Source organism: Pelophylax lessonae (genome assembly GCF_965119305.1).
Source record: "Pelophylax lessonae genome assembly, chromosome: 1".
Taxonomy (NCBI): Eukaryota; Metazoa; Chordata; class Amphibia; order Anura; family Ranidae; genus Pelophylax; species Pelophylax lessonae.
In genome coordinates this window covers 471,691,051-471,707,616 of record NC_138768.1, presented here as the reverse complement: position 1 = coordinate 471,707,616, position 16,566 = coordinate 471,691,051, and positions in this window count along the sequence as shown.

The following is a 16,566-nucleotide window of genomic DNA, read 5'->3' as shown; positions in this document are numbered from 1 at the left end:
CACTTGCCTTGTTATATTGTTATTTACACTAAATGTGATCATCCTGTGATCGCTAGAGCCCAGGTTGTCCTGGACTCCTACCTCCGAGATTATGTCTGGGTCATTAGTGAGCAATAGATCCAGGACTGCGTTATGAATGGACATTTACTGTGCAATGCATTGCCATTTACTTAATATATGCTATTTATCTCAGTATTTGCCTGGAATACAGTTTTAAGTAAAAAAATATCAAAATGAGGGGAATTAACAAAAAATGGTGCAAGCATAATGCTTGTACCACTCTTCTAAACTCAAAAAATAGAGCAGATGCTGCTCCCAATAAACAAATAGGGAGAAAAGCTATTTTTAATTTTTACTAATCTACTCTGTGTCCTATACTGTGACAGACACAGAACAGTACATCTGGAGCTGCATGCCCTGGATTCCTCTGCCCATCCCAACACCCCACCCTGTCACATCCCGTACACCTGGTCCAACCTGGCAGAGGTCGGCAGTAGTTTTCTGTACTGAAACTGCCACAATCTCTTTGTTATTGAGTCCCAGAACCCACTCCTTTTTTTTATTCTACTCTAAAATTGAAACTGGCATAGATAACCTAAAAGAGGTATCTCTGCTTAGTTAACCACTTCTGGACCGGAAGGATTTGCCCCCTTAACCACTTCCATACCGGGCCATTATAAAATGACGCCGGCAGGAAGTCTTTGCAGATCCGGGCCGCCGTCATATGACGTCATATCCCTCGGACTGAGCCCAACCCCGATCAAAGGTAAACAGCCAATGAAATTGGCTGTTTACCACGTGATCGGCTGTGTCAATCACAGCCGATCACATGAGCGGCTCCAGTGCGAGCCGCTCGTTCTCTCTTCAATGAGCGCCCCCCGGGGGGCGCGCAGCGCGGCGCTCAGGGACGAGGCCCTCAGACAGAGCCCGATCTAGGTAAAGAGCCAATGAAATTGGCTTTTTACCACGTGACCGGCTGTCAATCACAGCTCTATTTGTGTGAAAAAAATGATAAAAAATTTGATTGGGTACAGGTTTGTATGACTGAGAATTTATCATTCAAAGTGTGAGATCGCCGAAAGCTGAAAATTGGTCTGTGCAGGAAGGGGGTGTAACTGCTCTGTATGGAAGTGGTTAATGACCAGGCCATTTATTGCGATTTGGCACAGCGTTACTTTAACGGACAATTGTGCGGTCGTGCAACGCTGAACCTAAATAAAATTGATGTCCTTTTTTCCCACAAATAGAGCTTTCTTTTGGTGATATTTGATCACCTCTGCGATTTTTTTTTTTTTTTTGCACTATAATAAAAAAAATTTGTTTTCTGCTACATATTTTTGGCAAAACAAAAAATCGTAATAAGCCTATTTTGATTGGCTTGCGCAAATATTATCGCGTCTAATACGGGAAAGATTTATGTCATTTTTATTGTTTTATGGTCTGCAATTTTTAGCGGGAGTGTGACATTGCCGCAGTCAGATTGGACCCCTAACTGACATTTTTTACACTTTTGGGGGGGACCAGTGACATTGCTACAGTAATCAGTGCTAAAAATATGAACTGTTACTGTAATAATGACACTGGCAAGGAAGTGGTTAACACTGTGGGTGATCAAGGGGTTAAATGTAAGCCTAGGGGAGTGTCTCTAACTGTATGGGGGATGGGCTTTTGAAATGATCAGAGAGACCTGTGATCCTATATAGAAGGATCACAGGCGCTCTGTGATCATTCCAGAGAGAAGAACGGTCAGCTGTGTTTACAATAGCTGACCGTTCTCTTTCAGCGGGAAACGATCGCAGGTGGCTGGCGGCAATTGGATCCGCCGACCCCATGCATCGGAGTCCCCGCTGCCGAGTCCCATAGCTGCAGCCGTGCGACCGACGTAGAGCTACATGGCTTCGCACAGGAGGAGCTGCCTGCCACAGTAAAACTGCGGCGGGCGGTCCTTGAGTGGTTAATGTGGCACAGGGCATTTTCAGCCTGCAATGAACTTAAATACTCTGTGTTAACAGTTCACGTTAAAACCAACCAAGCGGTTCGGTTTTCACACATTTGCAAATACATTTGCAAATACATGAGTAAGCTGCAGGGCCACTTCACGGCACCCCAGTGTACTGCAGTCCTAATTCTAAAAAATTTGAGCATCTCCAAAGTTGGAGCACATATATAATAATAGATAGATTAAGGGCAGGTATGCCTGGAGGGAGCCTGCCCCTCCTTAAATGTATAGGAACGCCCTGGACACCCAGCACTAGCACAATGGCAGTGAAGGTGCCCAGTGTGTCCCCTGACCAAGTACAAACCACCCCAACCTATGGACATGGACAACCTATTGGGCACAAGAAAAGGCGACACATGTCAAAAATTAACAATCAAAAATTCCCAGCTCATTTGTCAGCAACGCTGCAGCAAACCAAATTACCATAGAGTTTTTGTTACAAACATTTATTTTTGTTGTTTATTTTACAAACAGAAAAATGGGAATGGCAAAAAAATATACTATGTATATTAGCGCGCCAGAGAGGCAGTGACCGTAGCCTGGTTAAGATTTATATAAATAAGTAAATTAATTGTGATAATTAAGTGCAGCTGCTAGTAAAGTGCGGGTGCAAATTGGAAGAAAAAGTATTCACAATAGTGATACCTCTAGCGCTTGCTAATCCCTAGTGGAAATTTAAGATATGTGCTAAAAATTCACAGTGGATACAATTAATAAATAATCATGAAAATAAATCACTTCAAAAATAACTTAAAAATAATAGTCCATTCAATGTGTAGTGATAAGTCAATCAACATTAATAATAAACCATAAAATGATAAAGTCCAAATCCAAATAATTTGTAATAAGGTGCTGGTGCTTCTTCCTTAATAACTGGTGCTTCCTTTCCCGTGATAAATAAATAAATAAATTGCCCACTCACCAGATGTTGTGGGTTCTATATGTCTTATGACATTAGAACCTAACTTGCTTCAATAGAAAATCCTTTCCAGGTTCGGGTTCCCTCTCCCTGGGTATGGACAGGCCGTTCGGTTAATAATCCACCATGGGATGAGTCTCCTCCAACCACGGGCCAAAGTATGAGATGTATTCCCTGCAAATCACCTCCAATCACAAGCCGTGATGGGGGAATAAATGGATAGTGTGGTATTGCTTTTCAAAGTTTTATTGCACACACCAAAAAAACAATATTGCACACTCAACGGTCAAATCCGTAAACTCCAAAATTGATAAAAGCAGGTGTCATACACTTCCACATCTTCAAAAGCAATATCCAGCAAAGTGAAATAGAAGAAAAGCTGTGCTCAATCCAAAAAATGGCAGACAAACAGGACAGGATCGTCATACACGTGTGCTGGAGAGTGGAGAGCGGTAGTTCCGGCTTGCGTTCCACTCAACAACGTATGACGTCACGGCGTGCGTTCCACCTAACGCGTTTCGTCATTGGTTCAGACGTCTTCAGAGGTGGAGTCACACGTCTAGCTCAACCCTTATATGCCGGAGCTGCCGCTCTGCACTGCGCACGACTCCGCCCATTTAATTACTCTGTCGGAAACAGGAAATACCTCCCGTGTCCCCGCAATAACATTGTGCTATGTAAACCAAGAAAATCATAACAAAATATCTTTGTGCTATTCAAAATGTAATTGTTAAACCAGCTCTCATTTTCCCCTAGATTAATAGCGCTTGGCATTCATAGTGTATGTGTACTATTTTATTATTTCTCAATAATACTTTTATTAATAATAAAAATTATCTATAAAAATTATTTTTTAAAAATTATTTGTAAACCTAAAATAACATTATGACCAATCTTTATGAGGTTTTGTGGCATGTAATTACCTTTATAGTTTATAAATGTATAGAGTTTTTAAAACTTTATTTTATTTAAAAGAATATAATTTATCAAATCAATACTTTTACTAATATATTATGTGGATATATTTAAACATTGTATTCTATTATATATTATATATTTATTATATAAATTACGTAAATCCAGAAAAATATATATAAATATGATTAAAAATTTTATTAAAAAATATTTAAAATATTATTATAAAGATTTTTAGAATTTACAAAAATTGAGCGGAAATTTAAATATTAAAATAATCTATGGATTTGATATAAAACAGTTAATATCCATGTCAACGTTCATACCATTGGGTTGCAAGGTGGAAAGTTCATAAATCCACCGAGATTCATTTTGGGAGACAGCAATACGCATGTTACTGCCCCTCCAGTTCTGTTCAATCTTGTCGATGCCCAAAATAGTAAGAAAGGTGGGGTCCCTATTATGTACCAATCTAAAATGTAGGGAAAGGCTGTGCTTTTTAAATCCTTTCTTAATGTTGGCGATGTGTTCGCCCATACGCACCCTAAGTTCTCTTGTGGTGCGACCAACGTATTGAAGCCCACATGGGCAAGTGAGGAGGTATGTGACATGGGTACTACGGCATGTGATTAATTTCTTAATATTATATTTCTTTTTAGTCACATTTGATTGAAATTCAAGTACTTGTCGTTTTCGGGTTTTCACCGTTCTGCATGATTTGCACCTTCCTTGCATACTTAACAACAAAGAATATCGGTATTTACTTCCCGAAGCCCCTCGGACGCCTGTCATTTATCAACTCCCTAAGGTCCATAAGAATCCTGAAAAACCGCCAGGCAGGCCCATAATCAGCGGGATAGACTCCCTTTTCTCACGTATAGGAGAGTACCTAGACACCTATCTGAAACCTCTGGTTACAAAATATCCATCACACCTCAGAGATAGCAAACATCTTATCAATCTTATCGATTCACACACATGGGAGAACGAAGACATCATCTTAGCCACAGTAGATGTGGAATCGTTATACACGAACATTGAACAAGAGGATGCCCTATCAGCCATAAAATGGGCCATAGAAGACCAATTAGAGTTGGAATCGGAACAAAAAGAATTCATTTTGAAACTTCTAAAGATGAAAATGAAGAGGAATTATTTCTGGCACCAGGGTGAATACTATCGCCAACACAAAGGAGTTGCTATGGGCGCCCGCTACGCACCGAGTGTAGCCAATCTTTTTCTTAGTAAGTGGGAAAAAGAAGAAATCTGGGGTAAAAAACGAGATGAACTGGTAATGTACCGAAGGTATATAGATGATGTGATCATCGTTTGGAAAGGATCGGAAGAAACTCTGAGGCAATATATAGAAGATTTAAACATCAACCGTTACAAAATAAAATTTAGTGGAACATGGGATAAAAATGAAATACACTACCTGGACCTTACCATATTTAAAGGAGAAAATGGACTCTGCACTAAGACGCACTTTAAAGCAACAGATAGGAATGGATATATCCCTACTCATAGTGGACACCACCCTAACTGGATAAAAGGAATCCCTAAGGGACAACTGATGCGCCTAAGGAGGAATTGCAGCAATGAACAGGATTACAATACCCAATCGAATATGATACTGGATAGGTTCCAAGAAAAAGGATACAAAAGAAATATATTGGAAAGAGTTAGAGAAGATGTAAGAGGTATGAACAGAGAAACACTTCTAAAAGATAAGAAAAAAGAAAATTCGGATTACTCTCTGAACTTCATCACACAATATAACGTAAGATATAAGGAAGTGGAAGACATCATAAAAAAGCATTGGCACCTTCTTTTGAGAGATGAAAAGTTGAGGGGGGTTATCCCAACGCGCCCGAAGTTTGTTTATCGAAGAGGACCCAACCTCAGAGACAAACTGGTGAAAAATGTTCCGGATCCCCCTAAGAAACTTTTAACTTTTCTAGATTACAAAGGATTTTATTCATGCGGAAGGTGCAAATCATGCAGAACGGTGAAAACCCGAAAACGACAAGTACTTGAATTTCAATCAAATGTGACTAAAAAGAAATATAATATTAAGAAATTAATCACATGCCGTAGTACCCATGTCACATACCTCCTCACTTGCCCATGTGGGCTTCAATACGTTGGTCGCACCACAAGAGAACTTAGGGTGCGTATGGGCGAACACATCGCCAACATTAAGAAAGGATTTAAAAAGCACAGCCTTTCCCTACATTTTAGATTGGTACATAATAGGGACCCCACCTTTCTTACTATTTTGGGCATCGACAAGATTGAACAGAACTGGAGGGGCAGTAACATGCGTATTGCTGTCTCCCAAAATGAATCTCGGTGGATTTATGAACTTTCCACCTTGCAACCCAATGGTATGAACGTTGACATGGATATTAACTGTTTTATATCAAATCCATAGATTATTTTAATATTTAAATTTCCGCTCAATTTTTGTAAATTCTAAAAATCTTTATAATAATATTTTAAATATTTTTTAATAAAATTTTTAATCATATTTATATATATTTTTCTGGATTTACGTAATTTATATAATAAATATATAATATATAATAGAATACAATGTTTAAATATATCCACATAATATATTAGTAAAAGTATTGATTTGATAAATTATATTCTTTTAAATAAAATAAAGTTTTAAAAACTCTATACATTTATAAACTATAAAGGTAATTACATGCCACAAAACCTCATAAAGATTGGTCATAATGTTATTTTAGGTTTACAAATAATTTTTAAAAAATAATTTTTATAGATAATTTTTATTATTAATAAAAGTATTATTGAGAAATAATAAAATAGTACACATACACTATGAATGCCAAGCGCTATTAATCTAGGGGAAAATGAGAGCTGGTTTAACAATTACATTTTGAATAGCACAAAGATATTTTGTTATGATTTTCTTGGTTTACATAGCACAATGTTATTGCGGGGACACGGGAGGTATTTCCTGTTTCCGACAGAGTAATTAAATGGGCGGAGTCGTGCGCAGTGCAGAGCGGCAGCTCCGGCATATAAGGGTTGAGCTAGACGTGTGACTCCACCTCTGAAGACGTCTGAACCAATGACGAAACGCGTTAGGTGGAACGCACGCCGTGACGTCATACGTTGTTGAGTGGAACGCAAGCCGGAACTACCGCTCTCCACTCTCCAGCACACGTGTATGACGATCCTGTCCTGTTTGTCTGCCATTTTTTGGATTGAGCACAGCTTTTCTTCTATTTCACTTTGCTGGATATTGCTTTTGAAGATGTGGAAGTGTATGACACCTGCTTTTATCAATTTTGGAGTTTACGGATTTGACCGTTGAGTGTGCAATATTGTTTTTTTGGTGTGTGCAATAAAACTTTGAAAAGCAATACCACACTATCCATTTATTCCCCCATCACGGCTTGTGATTGGAGGTGATTTGCAGGGAATACATCTCATACTTTGGCCCGTGGTTGGAGGAGACTCATCCCATGGTGGATTATTAACCGAACGGCCTGTCCATACCCAGGGAGAGGGAACCCGAACCTGGAAAGGATTTTCTATTGAAGCAAGTTAGGTTCTAATGTCATAAGACATATAGAACCCACAACATCTGGTGAGTGGGCAATTTATTTATTTATTTATCACGGGAAAGGAAGCACCAGTTATTAAGGAAGAAGCACCAGCACCTTATTACAAATTATTTGGATTTGGACTTTATCATTTTATGGTTTATTATTAATGTTGATTGACTTATCACTACACATTGAATGGACTATTATTTTTAAGTTATTTTTGAAGTGATTTATTTTCATGTTTATTTATTAATTGTATCCACTGTGAATTTTTAGCACATATCTTAAATTTCCACTAGGGATTAGCAAGCGCTAGAGGTATCACTATTGTGAATACTTTTTCTTCCAATTTGCACCCGCACTTTACTAGCAGCTGCACTTAATTATCACAATTAATTTACTTATTTATATAAATCTTAACCAGGCTACGGTCACTGCCTCTCTGGCGCGCTAATATACATAGTATATTTTTTGCCATTTCTACCACAATACTGCGCAGCCATGGAGACTTTTGATATCTTCAACTATGTTAACAACAAGAAAGTGGATGTGGATAGCATTTTTTCAGGATTAGCTCCACTAAAGATAGATAAAACTATGGATCAGCTTTTTAAATCCCTAAAGAGTAATATGGATAAACAAATACGTACCTGGTGGGACATTTTGACACTAGAAAAATATATAAAGGATAAAATGACGCCCAGGAGATTGAGATGGGAATTAGCTCCTAATGATGGTATGGTGGATTTATTCTTCCAGGGATGTGAACACAGTCTTTTAGAACTCATTGTAAAGAGAAGAAAAGCAAAATTAAATAAAATAAATGAAAATATTAAAAATCTAAAGGAGGATTTAGAGCCATATAATAATTCTATTGAATATAAAGATAAGCATAAACATCTGAAAGATTTTTTGGACAAACTGGATAGGGATACGCAACAAAAGAAAATAAAGAAATATCAAAGAGATATAGGAGACTACAATAAGAATCTGGTATATAAGTGGCAAGAGATAAAAATAGAAAACACCACTACATCAAGATCCTCGTCTATTGATAGAGATATTGAAGTAATTCAAGGGGCTCCAACCCCTACCCCGCAAGAGGAACGAATTTTTCAACTTCCAACCCCTAGATCCACAGGGGGTCCAAAACCACAAAGGACACCATTTACCCAAAGGGAAAAACATAGGTCTGGACCATCATCCAACCCTACTGTAAAATACAATCTACCCACACACAACTCATTCCAACCTCTCGAGAACAATCAACAAGGTTATTACACCCCTGAAAAGCCCCAATATCGGGATTTTCACGGATGGGAGAACCGGGAACCTCCTGTGTGGAATGGGTATGTGAATCAGGCACCATATTACCAACGACCAACTCGGGGTTACAGAGGTTGGAACAGAGGTTGGAACCAACCCTATTATGGGAGAGGAAGGGGGGGCAGAGGAGGACATTGGCAGCCCCAACCCCCACCGCCCCAACAAGGGTACCAACCTTACTACCAGAATCCACCCAACCAACACCCCCCACCTCGGAAAGACCAAGAGGGGGGAAGAGACGCAGAGGATGCAGAGGGGGCAGGGGCAAAAAGGAAAAGGGCCCAATAGGCCTGGGAATTTTCAACCTAAGCGGGGTTGAATTCTCAGAAAAAGAACTGCAAGTACTAGATATGGGTCTTAAGTATGCCCCTGACCAACTTTTAGATCCTTTTAAAGTTTTTGTGGATATTCAGAAATTTACCAGAAAAATTAATATAAAGAAACATTTCTTAAATAAACCTGATTTTAAAGTTTTAACCAATGTTAACAAATATGTGAATAGCGGATTAAAGAATAAATCAACGTTTAACCCAAAATGTACCAATAACCATTTTGTGGATACGTTTAAATCAATGGTGGAGCAAGATTTGAAATCGATGAATAAAAAGTGGCATGAACCTAAAGAAAACATTAATATGGGTATACGTGAATTGGAACAAAGGAAAAACGTTGTCATTCGCCCCGCGGACAAAGGTGGGGGCATAGTAATCCTAAAGAAAGAGGACTACTATGAAGAACTTAATAAATTAGTGCATGATGAAGAAACCTACACAAAACTCACGAGTAATCCTTTAAATATATATAGAAAGAAATGTAAGAAATACCTGAAGAGGGCACACAAAAAGGGAATACTTACCAACAAAGAATATCGGTATTTACTTCCCGAAGCCCCTCGGACGCCTGTCATTTATCAACTCCCTAAGATCCATAAGAATCCTGAAAAACCGCCAGGCAGGCCCATAATCAGCGGGATAGACTCCCTTTTCTCACGTATAGGAGAGTACCTAGACACCTATCTGAAACCTCTGGTTACAAAATATCCATCACACCTCAGAGATAGCAAACATCTTATCAATCTTATCGATTCACACACATGGGAGAACGAAGACATCATCTTAGCCACAGTAGATGTGGAATCGTTATACACGAACATTGAACAAGAGGATGCCCTATCAGCCATAAAATGGGCCATAGAAGACCAATTAGAGTTGGAATCGGAACAAAAAGAATTCATTTTGAAACTTCTAAAGATGACAATGAAGAGGAATTATTTCTGGCACCAGGGTGAATACTATCGCCAACACAAAGGAGTTGCTATGGGCGCCCGCTACGCACCGAGTGTAGCCAATCTTTTTCTTAGTAAGTGGGAAAAAGAAGAAATCTGGGGTAAAAAACGAGATGAACTGGTAATGTACCGAAGGTATATAGATGATGTGATCATCGTTTGGAAAGGATCGGAAGAAACTCTGAGGCAATATATAGAAGATTTAAACATCAACCGTTACAAAATAAAATTTAGTGGAACATGGGATAAAAATGAAATACACTACCTGGACCTTACCATATTTAAAGGAGAAAATGGACTCTGCACTAAGACGCACTTTAAAGCAACAGATAGGAATGGATATATCCCTACTCATAGTGGACACCACCCTAACTGGATAAAAGGAATCCCTAAGGGACAACTGATGCGCCTAAGGAGGAATTGCAGCAATGAACAGGATTACAATACCCAATCGAATATGATACTGGATAGGTTCCAAGAAAAAGGATACAAAAGAAATATATTGGAAAGAGTTAGAGAAGATGTAAGAGGTATGAACAGAGAAACACTTCTAAAAGATAAGAAAAAAGAAAATTCGGATTACTCTCTGAACTTCATCACACAATATAACGTAAGATATAAGGAAGTGGAAGACATCATAAAAAAGCATTGGCACCTTCTTTTGAGAGATGAAAAGTTGAGGGGGGTTATCCCAACGCGCCCGAAGTTTGTTTATCGAAGAGGACCCAACCTCAGAGACAAACTGGTGAAAAATGTTCCGGATCCCCCTAAGAAACTTTTAACTTTTCTAGATTACAAAGGATTTTATTCATGCGGAAGGTGCAAATCATGCAGAACGGTGAAAACCCGAAAACGACAAGTACTTGAATTTCAATCAAATGTGACTAAAAAGAAATATAATATTAAGAAATTAATCACATGCCGTAGTACCCATGTCACATACCTCCTCACTTGCTTATGTGGGCTTCAATACGTTGGTCGCACCACAAGAGAACTTAGGGTGCGTATGGGCGAACACATCGCCAACATTAAGAAAGGATTTAAAAAGCACAGCCTTTCCCTACATTTTAGATTGGTACATAATAGGGACCCCACCTTTCTTACTATTTTGGGCATCGACAAGATTGAACAGAACTGGAGGGGCAGTAACATGCGTATTGCTGTCTCCCAAAATGAATCTCGGTGGATTTATGAACTTTCCACCTTGCAACCCAATGGTATGAACGTTGACATGGATATTAACTGTTTTATATCAAATCCATAGATTATTTTAATATTTAAATTTCCGCTCAATTTTTGTAAATTCTAAAAATCTTTATAATAATATTTTAAATATTTTTTAATAAAATTTTTAATCATATTTATATATATTTTTCTGGATTTACGTAATTTATATAATAAATATATAATATATAATAGAATACAATGTTTAAATATATCCACATAATATATTAGTAAAAGTATTGATTTGATAAATTATATTCTTTTAAATAAAATAAAGTTTTAAAAACTCTATACATTTATAAACTATAAAGGTAATTACATGCCACAAAACCTCATAAAGATTGGTCATAATGTTATTTTAGGTTTACAAATAATTTTTAAAAAATAATTTTTATAGATAATTTTTATTATTAATAAAAGTATTATTGAGAAATAATAAAATAGTACACATACACTATGAATGCTAAGCGCTATTAATCTAGGGGAAAATGAGAGCTGGTTTAACAATTACATTTTGAATAGCACAAAGATATTTTGTTATGATTTTCTTGGTTTACATAGCACAATGTTATTGCGGGGACACGGGAGGTATTTCCTGTTTCCGACAGAGTAATTAAATGGGCGGAGTCGTGCGCAGTGCAGAGCGGCAGCTCCGGCATATAAGGGTTGAGCTAGACGTGTGACTCCACCTCTGAAGACGACTGAACCAATGACGAAACGCGTTAGGTGGAACGCACGCCGTGACGTCATACGTTGTTGAGTGGAACGCAAGCCGGAACTACCGCTCTCCACTCTCCAGCACACGTGTATGATGATCCTGTCCTGTTTGTCTGCCATTTTTTGGATTGAGCACAGCTTTTCTTCTATTTCACTTTGCTGGATATTGCTTTTGAAGATGTGGAAGTGTATGACACCTGCTTTTATCAATTTTGGAGTTTACGGATTTGACCGTTGAGTGTGCAATATTGTTTTTTTGGTGTGTGCAATAAAACTTTGAAAAGCAATACCACACTATCCATTTATTCCCCCATCACGGCTTGTGATTGGAGGTGATTTGCAGGGAATACATCTCATACTTTGGCCCGTGGTTGGAGGAGACTCATCCCATGGTGGATTATTAACCGAACGGCCTGTCCATACCCAGGGAGAGGGAACCCGAACCTGGAAAGGATTTTCTATTGAAGCAAGTTAGGTTCTAATGTCATAAGACATATAGAACCCACAACATCTGGTGAGTGGGCAATTTATTTATTTATTTATCACGGGAAAGGAAGCACCAGTTATTAAGGAAGAAGCACCAGCACCTTATTACAAATTATTTGGATTTGGACTTTATCATTTTATGGTTTATTATTAATGTTGATTGACTTATCACTACACATTGAATGGACTATTATTTTTAAGTTATTTTTGAAGTGATTTATTTTCATGTTTATTTATTAATTGTATCCACTGTGAATTTTTAGCACATATCTTAAATTTCCACTAGGGATTAGCAAGCGCTAGAGGTATCACTATTGTGAATACTTTTTCTTCCAATTTGCACCCGCACTTTACTAGCAGCTGCACTTAATTATCACAATTAATTTACTTATTTATATAAATCTTAACCAGGCTACGGTCACTGCCTCTCTGGCGCGCTAATATACATAGTATATTTTTTTGCCATTTCTACCACAATACTGCGCAGCCATGGAGACTTTTGATATCTTCAACTATGTTAACAACAAGAAAGTGGATGTGGATAGCATTTTTTCAGGATTAGCTCCACTAAAGATAGATAAAACTATGGATCAGCTTTTTAAATCCCTAAAGAGTAATATGGATAAACAAATACGTACCTGGTGGGACATTTTGACACTAGAAAAATATATAAAGGATAAAATGACGCCCAGGAGATTGAGATGGGAATTAGCTCCTAATGATGGTATGGTGGACGCAGACCTGGAGGATGAATGGTATTTATTCTTCCAGGGATGTGAACACAGTCTTTTAGAACTCATTGTAAAGAGAAGAAAAGCAAAATTAAATAAAATAAATGAAAATATTAAAAATCTAAAGGAGGATTTAGAGCCATATAATAATTCTAATGAATATAAAGATAAGCATAAACATCTGAAAGATTTTTTGGACAAACTGGATAGGGATACGCAACAAAAGAAAATAAAGAAATATCAAAGAGATATAGGAGACTACAATAAGAATCTGGTATATAAGTGGCAAGAGATAAAAATAGAAAACACCACTACATCAAGATCCTCGTCTATTGATAGAGATATTGAAGTAATTCAAGGGGCTCCAACCCCTACCCCGCAAGAGGAACGAATTTTTCAACTTCCAACCCCTAGATCCACAGGGGGTCCAAAACCACAAAGCACACCATTTACCCAAAGGGAAAAACATAGGTCTGGACCATCATCCAACCCTACTGTAAAATACAATTTACCCACACACAACTCATTCCAACCTCTCGAGAACAATCAACAAGGTTATTACACCCCTGAAAAGCCCCAATATCGGGATTTTCACGGATGGGAGAACCAGGAACCTCCTGTGTGGAATGGGTATGTGAATCAGGCACCATATTACCAACGACCAACTCGGGGTTACAGAGGTTGGAACAGAGGTTGGAACCAACCCTATTATGGGAGAGGAAGGGGGGGCAGAGGAGGACATTGGCAGCCCCAACCCCCACCGCCCCAACAAGGGTACCAACCTTACTACCAGAATCCACCCAACCAACACCCCCCACCTCGGAAAGACCAAGAGGGGGGAAGAGACGCAGAGGATGCAGAGGGGGCAGGGGCAAAAAGGAAAAGGGCCCAATAGGCCTGGGAATTTTCAACCTAAGCGGGGTTGAATTCTCAGAAAAAGAACTGCAAGTACTAGATATGGGTCTTAAGTATGCCCCTGACCAACTTTTAGATCCTTTTAAAGTTTTTGTGGATATTCAGAAATTTACCAGAAAAATTAATATAAAGAAACATTTCTTAAATAAACCTGATTTTAAAGTTTTAACCAATGTTAACAAATATGTGAATAGCGGATTAAAGAATAAATCAACGTTTAACCCAAAATGTACCAATAACCATTTTGTGGATACGTTTAAATCAATGGTGGAGCAAGATTTGAAATCGATGAATAAAAAGTGGCATGAACCTAAAGAAAACATTAATATGGGTATACGTGAATTGGAACAAAGGAAAAACGTTGTCATTCGCCCCGCGGACAAAGGTGGGGGCATAGTAATCCTAAAGAAAGAGGACTACTATGAAGAACTTAATAAATTAGTGCATGATGAAGAAACCTACACAAAACTCACGAGTAATCCTTTAAATATATATAGAAAGAAATGTAAGAAATACCTGAAGAGGGCACACAAAAAGGGAATACTTACCAACAAAGAATATCGGTATTTACTTCCCGAAGCCCCTCGGACGCCTGTCATTTATCAACTCCCTAAGATCCATAAGAATCCTGAAAAACCGCCAGGCAGGCCCATAATCAGCGGGATAGACTCCCTTTTCTCACGTATAGGAGAGTACCTAGACACCTATCTGAAACCTCTGGTTACAAAATATCCATCACACCTCAGAGATAGCAAACATCTTATCAATCTTATCGATTCACACACATGGGAGAACGAAGACATCATCTTAGCCACAGTAGATGTGGAATCGTTATACACGAACATTGAACAAGAGGATGCCCTATCAGCCATAAAATGGGCCATAGAAGACCAATTAGAGTTGGAATCGGAACAAAAAGAATTCATTTTGAAACTTCTAAAGATGACAATGAAGAGGAATTATTTCTGGCACCAGGGTGAATACTATCGCCAACACAAAGGAGTTGCTATGGGCGCCCGCTACGCACCGAGTGTAGCCAATCTTTTTCTTAGTAAGTGGGAAAAAGAAGAAATCTGGGGTAAAAAACGAGATGAACTGGTAATGTACCGAAGGTATATAGATGATGTGATCATCGTTTGGAAAGGATCGGAAGAAACTCTGAGGCAATATATAGAAGATTTAAACATCAACCGTTACAAAATAAAATTTAGTGGAACGTGGGATAAAAATGAAATACACTACCTGGACCTTACCATATTTAAAGGAGAAAATGGACTCTGCACTAAGACGCACTTTAAAGCAACAGATAGGAATGGATATATCCCTACTCATAGTGGACACCACCCTAACTGGATAAAAGGAATCCCTAAGGGACAACTGATGCGCCTAAGGAGGAATTGCAGCAATGAACAGGATTACAATACCCAATCGAATATGATACTGGATAGGTTCCAAGAAAAAGGATACAAAAGAAATATATTGGAAAGAGTTAGAGAAGATGTAAGAGGTATGAACAGAGAAACACTTCTAAAAGATAAGAAAAAAGAAAATTCGGATTACTCTCTGAACTTCATCACACAATATAACGTAAGATATAAGGAAGTGGAAGACATCATAAAAAAGCATTGGCACCTTCTTTTGAGATATGAAAAGTTGAGGGGGGTTATCCCAACGCGCCCGAAGTTTGTTTATCGAAGAGGACCCAACCTCAGAGACAAACTGGTGAAAAATGTTCCGGATCCCCCTAAGAAACTTTTAACTTTTCTAGATTACAAAGGATTTTATTCATGCGGAAGGTGCAAATCATGCAGAACGGTGAAAACCCGAAAACGACAAGTACTTGAATTTCAATCAAATGTGACTAAAAAGAAATATAATATTAAGAAATTAATCACATGCCGTAGTACCCATGTCACATACCTCCTCACTTGCCCATGTGGGCTTCAATACGTTGGTCGCACCACAAGAGAACTTAGGGTGCGTATGGGCGAACACATCGCCAACATTAAGAAAGGATTTAAAAAGCACAGCCTTTCCCTACATTTTAGATTGGTACATAATAGGGACCCCACCTTTCTTACTATTTTGGGCATCGACAAGATTGAACAGAACTGGAGGGGCAGTAACATGCGTATTGCTGTCTCCCAAAATGAATCTCGGTGGATTTATGAACTTTCCACCTTGCAACCCAATGGTATGAACGTTGACATGGATATTAACTGTTTTATATCAAATCCATAGATTATTTTAATATTTAAATTTCCGCTCAATTTTTGTAAATTCTAAAAATCTTTATAATAATATTTTAAATATTTTTTAATAAAATTTTTAATCATATTTATATATATTTTTCTGGATTTACGTAATTTATATAATAAATATATAATATATAATAGAATACAATGTTTAAATATATCCACATAATATATTAGTAAAAGTATTGATTTGATAAATTATATTCTTTT